General features: G+C 40.5%; 1 pseudogene across 1 annotated transcript; it reads right to left on the reverse strand.

Moving 5' to 3' along the window:
* Positions 1 to 744: 744 nt before the first annotated feature.
* On the reverse strand, positions 745 to 1,744 carry LOC105512730 (annotated as a pseudogene). The gene has a single exon (XR_001001907.1). The product of XR_001001907.1 is annotated as a carbonic anhydrase 3 pseudogene (transcript).
* Positions 1,745 to 9,848: the final 8,104 nt, after the last annotated feature.

Raw genomic sequence — 9,848 nt, forward strand, 5'->3', positions numbered from 1 at the left:
GTTCATGTCTTTATTGGTTCTGGTGATCAGTACAACTGCTTTAACTTCAAGTGCCATCATTCACTGTTTTGTGTTCTAATGATCATTTATTCCAGCCTCCAGTGAGAAAGACAACAGAGGCACTTTTTATTTTAATAATCATGCAAAGGAAAATGTAGTGAAATAAAAAATAAATGGCCCTCCTTCAGGTAAAGAAAAATACTAGGATAAATTCAACTACATTTATGAAGAAGAAATTCAAATACTGAATCAAAACTTTGAAAACTCCTGATTGTATTGTGTTTTCTTTTCACTGATAATCAAAACCAAGTAATCTTAGTAGCTAAAAGTTCAATAAATGACTGACTTCTTGCTGGTGTTAAGAGTTAAAACATATTATTAAGCTCAGTTCTTGCTGTCCATAGTCATTTTAATTTTGGGCTTATGTTTAATTGTTACATGATCTTCATACACCTCTACTACATGTAGAATTACTGATATTTCTTTAAGATGGACAATTCATAATATAAAAATAAAAACAATGAAGTTCTGTGAAATTTTAGGTAACAGAAAAACTGATGCCCAATAGCTAGCCATTTTTAAAATATCTTTATTCTTCCATCTCTGTTTCTTCTTCTTTGAAACTTTACTAAAAATGCTACTTTTAGAGGAAAGATGATTATTACAGAGATCAAATGTGAAATCTATGCTTTCATATTAGATCTTGTCAAAAGTAACTTTGGTTTCTTGGTGACCACATCATATTAGATCTTGTCAAAAGTAACTTTGGTTTCTTGGTGACCACATCTCTCACATTCATTGCTCAGTGTGGAGAAATGAAATAGACTTGGAGTAAGGAGCACCAGAAGGAGGCAAGGAACCAAGCTCTCCAATGGCAGGTTTCCTTTCCTGAAGAGGGCAAGATCCAGCAGCCTCATTTGAAAGAAGCTCTCACCACCCTGTTCTTGATAGGCTGTGGAGGGCGCCAGTTGCCCACAAGGGGCACTGGGGGCTCGTTCTCAGCGCTGGAGAGGAGGCTCCGCAGCTTGGCCATCTGGTCAGAGCTCACGGTCATGGGCTCCTTCAGCAGCAGCCACACAATACACTCCTCGCAGGGTGGCGTGGTGAATGACCCCTGGTAGGTCCAGTAGTCCCAGCATGCCGGGAACAGGCAGAATGGGTCAAACTTTGTGAAGGGTGCCTCCTTGCCCTTTGTCTTAATCTTGTCCAATGCATCAAGGAAAATCTGGAACTCGCCTTTCTCACGTCCTATCTTCAGAAAAATGCCAATCACAGCGATCTCATCACGCTGCTTCAGGGCCTCTTTAAAAGTGTTATACTTGGGGTTCCAGTGAACCAAATGAAGCTCTGCTGCGTACTTGACTCCATCCACGGTGTGCTCAGAGCCATGATCATCTGAAGAGCCCCAGTGAAGATGAAACTGGCGAAGTCGGTAGGGTCCAGAGAGAGGACCCCCTCTCAGCATTGACCTATCATAAGTATCATCAAATACAACTTGGCAGGTCTTCCCATTATTCAGGATGGTCTTGGCAGAGCCACCATCATAAGACACTGACCATGGCTGCAGAGAAGGGTCATGCTTGATGTCTTTAGTATGCAGCTCAATGGGCGACTGGTTTTCCCCCTTGGCATTTGGGAAAAGTTCATGCCAGTGGTCAGGACCGTTGTGACTGGCTTAGCCCCACTCCTTGGCCATGGTCGCCTTCCTCCGTGCTGGACTGCTCCTGCCTTCTCTTCCCCTGCGTGGTGCATACTCACTTCTTATACGAGCAAACATAAATCCCACCTTTTTCTTTTCTTCATTCAAGTATTGTCAATTCATCTTTTAATCTCTTATCTCTTCCCCTAGGGTTCCACTTCTTTTCTGACTCTGTTCTCCCAGAGCTGGTCATTCAGAATTCTCTGCTTTTTGCTTTGGCCAAGCTGGAATGGGGTTAGAGTAGGGAGAAGAGGTTGGTGGTCAGGAACTGAGGGGGAAATGAGATCAGGTTAAGAGCCCTCTAAGCAGGAAAAAATGGGATAAACAAAGTTCAGAAAAAATAGGAATGGGGAGGGAACTGTGAGTGACCCCCCTGTTTGCTTAGTGAGAGAGGATCGATATGGACAAAGGAGGGGGGATAATGAAAAAGGAAAAAAGCTTGAGCCGAATCCTGAGATTCTGAATGTAGGAAATCAGACTCAGGAGGAAATCAGTCCTTTATGGGTCAGTTTGATGATAAAGCATTTATAACAAACATTTTAATTCTAAGATTGTCCCCTCTTAGTATAATCAGTTGCATTTCCCGGCTAACAGAATGTGTACTCTTCTCTGTATTACCAAAGATCCCCTTTTATGATCCTAGTCCGGCATAGACCAGAGACCCAGGAGTATGGATGTGCACTCCACTTTAGAAGTGGTATGTTTACTTCTTTGAGATAGTTACTATTATTTCCATTTATCATACGATAAAAGAGACCAATAATTTAAGTAATTTGCCAAAGATCACAACTGGTCAAAGGCAAAGGGAGAACTCAAATATGGATATGCCTCTACTATTTCCTTTGATGTCTGAAACCATGTGTGGCACAGGAGATACAAGACTGAGTAAAAAGTGGTTCTTGCCTTAGGGGATTTCTCAGTCTATCTGGTAGCTTGATATACAGTAAACACAAGTAAATAATACTAAGAGAGCACAGAGGAAGAAACAAACAAATAGGCAATGGTTATAGAAAAGTCTCTTACAGGCCGGGCGTGGTGGCTCATGCCTATAATCCCAGCACTTTGGGAGGCTGAGGCGGGCGAATCACGAGGTCAGGTTAATACGGTGAAACCCAGTCTCTACTAAAAATACAAAAAATTAGCTGGGCGTGGTGGTGGGCGTCTGTAGTCCCAGCTACTTGGGAGGCTGAGGCAGGAGAATGACGTGAACCTGGGGGGCAGAACTTGCAGTGAGCCGAGATGACACACTGCACTGCATCCTGGGCGACAGAGCGAGACTCCATCTCAGAAAAAAAAAATCTCTTACAGTCCTTGAAGCGAAGTCCCAGTGAAATCACCTTTTTTATTATTATTATTATTATTATACTTTAAGTTCTAGGGTACATATGCACAACGTGCAGGTTTGCTACACATGTATACATGTGCCACGTTGGTGTGCTGCACCCATTAACTCACCTTTCTTTTTTGACCCCCGTCCTTAGGGTTTAGTTGAAAACTGATGATTTTCTGGGAAGTCTTAACTTATTCACTTGAATATTTCAATGAATATTCATTCAATACCTTCTGTGTGCAAAGCACCGTGATTTACGTTTCTCCAAGGGGTTGACAAATGGATGAGGAATGGTTCTAGTCTTCAAAACGTTTAGAAGAAAAAGTATAAAAAATGAAAGGCATAAAAATCATAGCCTATCAAATTCTGTAAGGGAAATCAAAGGTAAAAGTAGGAATACCAATCTGCTTTCATCTGTGATCTTCGATCTCCTTTAAAAGTTGATTCATTCATTTACTAACTCATTTGTTAAAATTTTTATTGGGTCTTTACTAGATAAGTACCCTGCTAAGCTCTGGTAAGTCAACAAAGAACAAGACACAATGTATGCCTCAGGAGTGCTTAGAGACCAGGCATTCCCGAGAGGGGGCCTTGGAGTGGGGGAAAGTAATACCACCCACAGAGCGGATGAAAGTTGGCTCTTGGTGGAGGTGGAAGAAAATCTTTTTTTTTTGTTTTTTTTGAGGCAGGAGGCTTGCTCTGTCACCCAAGCTGGAGTGCAGTGGCATGATCTCGGCTCACTGCAAGCTCTGCCTCCCAGGTTCACGCTGTTCTCCTGCCTCAGCCTCCTGAGCAGCTGGGACTACAGGTGCCTGCCACCACGCCCGGCTAATTTTTTGTATTTTTCAGTAGAGATGGAGTTTCACCGTGTTAGCCAGGATGGTCTCAATCTCCTGACCTTGTGATCTGCCTGCCTCGGCCTCCCAAAGTGCTGGGATTACAGGCATGAGCCACCACGCCTGGCTGGAAGAAAATCTTTTTAAAAAATATTAAGACACAGATATACATGCAGTACAAAGATATATAGCATATACAGGTCATTAAATTTTCAAAGAGGAGGGGAATGGTGATTAGGAACAAAATGTTTAAAAAGACTCTTTAGATAGGTGATAATAAAAAGGGCTGAGAAACACTGATATAAACAATCCACCAAGGAATTTCAACATAATGTGCTAAATGCTGTGATAAGAATAAGTCAGGTGTGCTGTGGGAGCACAAGGAAGGGACACCTAACCCAGGCTTAGGAAGACAGGAAAGACTGCTTAGCAGGCAGTATCTAAGGTCAAAAAGCATACAAGGACCAGAAAAGGGATAAAAATGTATTCTAGATACATGGAGCAGTATATGCAAAGTTCTAGCGTTGAGAAAGAAAGCATGCTGAAGGTACAAACTTCACCATGAAGTTCAAGTTTGAAAGGGAAAGAGATGATAGGAGGCTTCTACTCTTATTCAATAACTGTTTTTAAAAAAATTCTAATAGGCCACTTGGCTGAGAGAGCCACTGTGCTTTAGGTTCCTGTGTGAGCAGACCAAAGCCCAATGTAAACAGTAAAATGAAACAAGAGACTTAGCCAATCAGAAACTGCCAACTAACCTCTGAGATTGTTTCCATGTGAAACTAATCAATGTCTTTGTCTTCCCTCCACATAAAACCTCGCTGCCCATGCTGCTGTGGTGGTGCACTCTGAACCTCTCCTGAGTTCTACCAGATTAATGAATCATTCTTTGCTCAAATAAACTCTATTAAATTTATATTGTCCAAAATGTTTCTTTAAGGGTATTGCAAAAGGGTGCCACCTTTGAGTGTCGTCCAAAGCAATAAAGGGCTCTGTAGCAAGTCAAGACTGCAGAACAAGCTACTCTTCCACTTGGGACTTATGATTAGCAGATCCAATGAGACATAAAATGTCTGTAGCAAATAGAAATGACGTATGGAGTCTCTGACAGACAAAATATGAAAAATCACAACATAGGCTTCTAGGGTTGAAGCAAACTCACACTCCCTTCAGCAGATAACTATCCTCATTTTGAGAAACAATCTTTTCTATGAGGCAATGATATAGACTAAATGCTAACTATATCAAGTGAGCATGCAACCTGGGATGTCTATAAAAAACTGGGTGTTACCTGATTTGCTGAGCCATAATTTGAATATACAGCAGCCATCTATTTTCAAGTTCTATAACTAGATGGCTCAGATTTGTTTGATACTTCCGTTGCATTCCCTCTTTTTTTTTTTTTTTTTTTTGTCAATCCGCACTTATGGCCCCATAGGAGTTCCTATGACTAACTGAGAAGGAAAAAGTCAGTACTGGTTTATAGATGTTTCTATATCATATACTAGTACCCACCAGAAGTGAGTGGCTATAGCATTATAATCCCTCTTGAGAGGATTGGCAATGAAGGGCAGTAGTAATAGAAATTTATCTCAATGGGCAAAATTTCAACCAGTTTGTCTGATCACTTTGCCTCAGAAGGTGGACAAAAGAATGTGTCTATATTGATTTATGGGGATTTGTTAACACTTGGGCCCGATGATCAGGGATTTGGAAAGAACAAGATTAGAAGATTGGTGACAGCAAGGTCTGGAGAAGTATGAGGGTAGACCTCTCAGAATGTGCACAGTGTGAAAATATTTGTATTTCAACTGATGGCTTATCAAAAAATATCCAAAGCATGTCAACCACAAAGCAAAAATCTGTATCTGATGCACAAAACAAAAATATAAAGGATTTAAAGCATGCCACTCCAAAAAATAATCACACTATAAAGTCAGCAAGAGAGTAAAAAAGAAAAAAGAGGACAAAAGGAAAAAGTCTACAAAACAACCAGAAAACAATTAACAAAATGGCAGTAATAAGTTCTTACCTATAATTTTCTTGAAAATAAATAGATAAAATTATCCAATAAAAAGTCATAATGACTGAATAGACAAACAACAAGACCCAACTATATGCTGCATTCAAGGAATTCATATCAGTTTTAAGGACACACATAAGCTGAAAGTAAAAAGATGAAAAAACATTTCATGCAAATAGAAACCACAAAGAACAGGGGTAGCTATACTTAGCAGACAAACTAGACTTTAAATCAAAAACTGTAAAAAGATAAAGACAACATTCTACAAGGGGGTCAGTCAATTCATCAGGAAGACAAAATAATTGTAAATGTGTATGTACACAACATCAGAACACCTAAATATATAAAATTATTAAAGGATCTGAAGTGAGAGATTACAGCACAATAATAGTATGGGACTTCAATAATGGACACATCCAGACAGAAAACAGGAAAACACTGGATTTGAAAAATCCTTTAGATCAAATGAACCTAACAGTGACATACAGAACATCCCCTCCAACAGCAACAGAATACACATTGTTCTCAACTGCACATGGAACATTCTCCAGGGTAGACATATTTTAAGCCAAAAGACAAGTCTTAGCAAATTTAAGAAGGTTAAAAATAATATCAAGCACCTTTTCTGACCACAATGGTAAGAAACTAGAAATCAATAAGAAAAATGTAAACACAACATACTAAAACTTATGGGATGTGCAAAAGCAGTGCTAAGCAAAAAATTCATAGCAATAAACATATCAAAAAAGATATCAAAGTAGCAATGTTATGCCTCAAGGAAATAAAAAAGAACTAAGCCCAATGTCAGCAGAAGGAAACAAAGAGATTAGAGCATAAATGAAAGAGACTGAAAGAATACAAAAGATCAGTGAAAATAAATTTTTTTTAAAAGAATAATTGACTAAGAAAAAGAACTCAAAATGGGAACTGAAAAAGACATTGCAACTAATAACACCAAAACAAAAAAGATCATGAGAGACTTACAAACAATTACATGCCAATAAATTGGATAACTCAGAAAACAAATTTCTACACACATATACCAGGGCAGAACCAGGAAGAAATAGAAAATCTAAATGGACAAATAATGAGCAGCAGATTGAATCAGTAATTAAAAGTCTTCCATCACAGAAAATCCTAGGACGTGATGGCTTTAATGCAGAATCCTACCAAATACTTAAAAAACTGATACCAACTCTTCACAAATCCTTGCAAAAAATGGAAGAGGCAGGAGTACTTCCAAACTCTTTTTATGAGGCCAGCATTACCCTGATAATGAAACCAGAGGACACTACAAGGAAAAAAACACATTAAAAACTTCAGGTCAATGTCTTTGATATAGATCGATGTAAAAATCCTCAACAAAATATTAGCTTATTTCAACAACATATTAAAATAATTTACCATGATCAAGGAGGATTTACCCCAGGGATACAACAATGTTTCAACATACACAAATCTGTAAGTGATACATCATGTTAACAGAATAAAAGACAAAAACCATACGGTCATCTCATTAGATGTAGAAAGAATATTTGACAAAATTCAACATCTTTGATGTTCCAAGATGGCCAAATAGGAACAGCTCCGGTCTGCAGCTCCCAGCATGATCAACGCAGAAGACGGGTGATTTCTGCATTTCCAACTGAGGTACCCAGTTCATCTCAATGGGACTGGTTGGACAGTGGGTGCAGCCCACAGAGGTCGAAAGCAGAGCGGGGCATTGCTTCACCGGGGAAGCACAAGGGGTCAGGCTATTGCCCTTTCCTAGCCAAGGGAACCCGTGACAGACTACCTGGAAAAACAGGACACTCCCGCCCAAATACTGTGCTTTTCCCAAGGTCTTAGCAACCATCAGACAAGGTGATTCTCTCCCATGCCTGGCTTGTGCAAGGCTCTCCTGTGCCTGATTCTCTCCCATGCCATTCCCACAGAGCCTTGCTTACCGCTAGCACAGCAGTCTGACATGGATCTGCAAGAGGGCACCCTGGTCAGGGGAGGGGCGTCTGCCATTGCTGAGGCTTGAGTAGGTAAAGTCACTAGGAAGCTCGAACTGGGTGGAGTGCACCACAGCTCAACAAGGCCTACTGCCTCTAGACTCCACCCCTGTGGGCAGAGCATAGCTGAACAAAACGCAGCAGACTTTTGCAGACTTAAATGTCCCTGTCTGACAGCTCAGAAGAGAGCAGTGGTTCTCCCAGCATGGCGTTTGAGCTCTGAGAACAGACAGACTGCCTCCTCAAGTGGGTCCGTGATCCTGTATACCCTAACTGGGAGACACCTCCCAGTAGGGACCAACAGACACGTCATATGGGTGGCTGCCCCTCTTGGACAAAGCTTCCAGAGGAAGGACTAGGCAGCAATATTTGCTGTTCTGCAATCTTTGCTGTTCTGCAGCCTCTGCTGGTGATACCCAGGCAAACAGGGTCTGGAGTAGAACTCCAGCAAATTCCAACAGACCTCTAGCTGAGGGACCTGTTAGAAGGAAAACTAACAAACAGATAGGAATAGCATCAACCAAAAGGCCAGCTGCACCAAAACTCCATCTGTAGGTCACCAACATCAAAGACCAAATGTAGATAACAAAGATGGGGAGAAACCAGAGCAGAAAAGCTGAAAATTCTAAAAATCAGAGCACCTCTTCTCCTCCAAAGGGTCACATCTCCTCATCAGCAATGGAACAGAGCTGGACAGAGAATGACTTTAAGACCTGACAGAAGTAGGCTTCAGAAGGTCAGTAATAACAAACTTCTCTGAACTAAAGGAGGATGTTGAAACCTATCCCAAGGAAGCTAAAAACCTTGAAAAAAGATTAGATGAATGGCTAACTAGAATAAACAGTGTAGAGAAAACCTTAAATGACCTGATGGAGCTGAAAATCATGGCACAAGAACTTCGTAACACATGCACAAGCTTCAGTAGCCAATTTGATCAAGTGGAAGAAAGGGTATCAGTGATTGGAGATAAAATTAATGAAATGAAAGGAGAAGAGAAGTTTAGGGAAAAAAAGTAAAAATAAACAAACAAAGCTTCCAAGAAATACAGGACTATGTGAAAACACCAAATCTACGTTTGATTGGTGTACATGAAAGTGATGGGGAGAATGCAACCAAGTTGGAGAACACTCTTCAGGATATTATCCACAAGAACTTACCGAACCTACCAAGGCAGGCTAACATTCAAATTCAGGAAATACAGAGAACACCACAAGGATACTCCTCAAGAAGAGCAACCCCAAGACACATAATTGCCAGATTCACCAAGGTTGAAATGAAGGAAGAAGTGTTAAGTGCACCTAGAGAGAAAGGTCGAGTTACCCACAAAGGGAAGCCCATCCAACTAACAGTGGATCTCTCAGCAGAAACCCAACAATCCAGAAGAGAGTGGGGGCCAATATTCAACCATCTTAAAGAAAAGAATATTCAACCCAGAATTTCATGTCCAGCCAAACTAAGTTTCATAAGTGAAGGAGAAATAAAATCCTTTACAGACAAGCAAATGCTGAGAGATTTTGTCACCACCAGGCCTGCCGTACAAGAGCTCCTGAAGGAAGCACTACACATGGAAAGAAACAACCAGTACCAGCCACTGCAAAAACATGCCAAATTATAAAGACCATCGATGTTATGAAGAAACTGCATCAATTAATAGGCAAAATAACCAGCAACCATCATAATGACTGGATCAAATTCACATAACAATATTAACCTTAAATGTAAATGGGCTATATGCCCCAATTAAAAGACAGACTGGCAAATTGGATAAAGAGTCAAGACCCATCAGTGTGCTGTATTCAGGAGACCCATCTCATGTGCAAAGATGCACATAGGCTCAAAATACAGGGATGGAGGAAGATCTACCAAGCAAATGGAAGGCAAAAAAAAAAAAAAAAACAAAGCAGGGGTTGCAATCCTAGTCTCTGATGTAACAGACTTTAAGCCAACAGAGATCAAAAGAGAC

The sequence above is a fragment of the Colobus angolensis genome, unplaced genomic scaffold, assembly GCF_000951035.1.
Source record: "Colobus angolensis palliatus isolate OR3802 unplaced genomic scaffold, Cang.pa_1.0 Scaffold104, whole genome shotgun sequence".
Lineage (NCBI taxonomy): Eukaryota > Metazoa > Chordata > Mammalia > Primates > Cercopithecidae > Colobus > Colobus angolensis.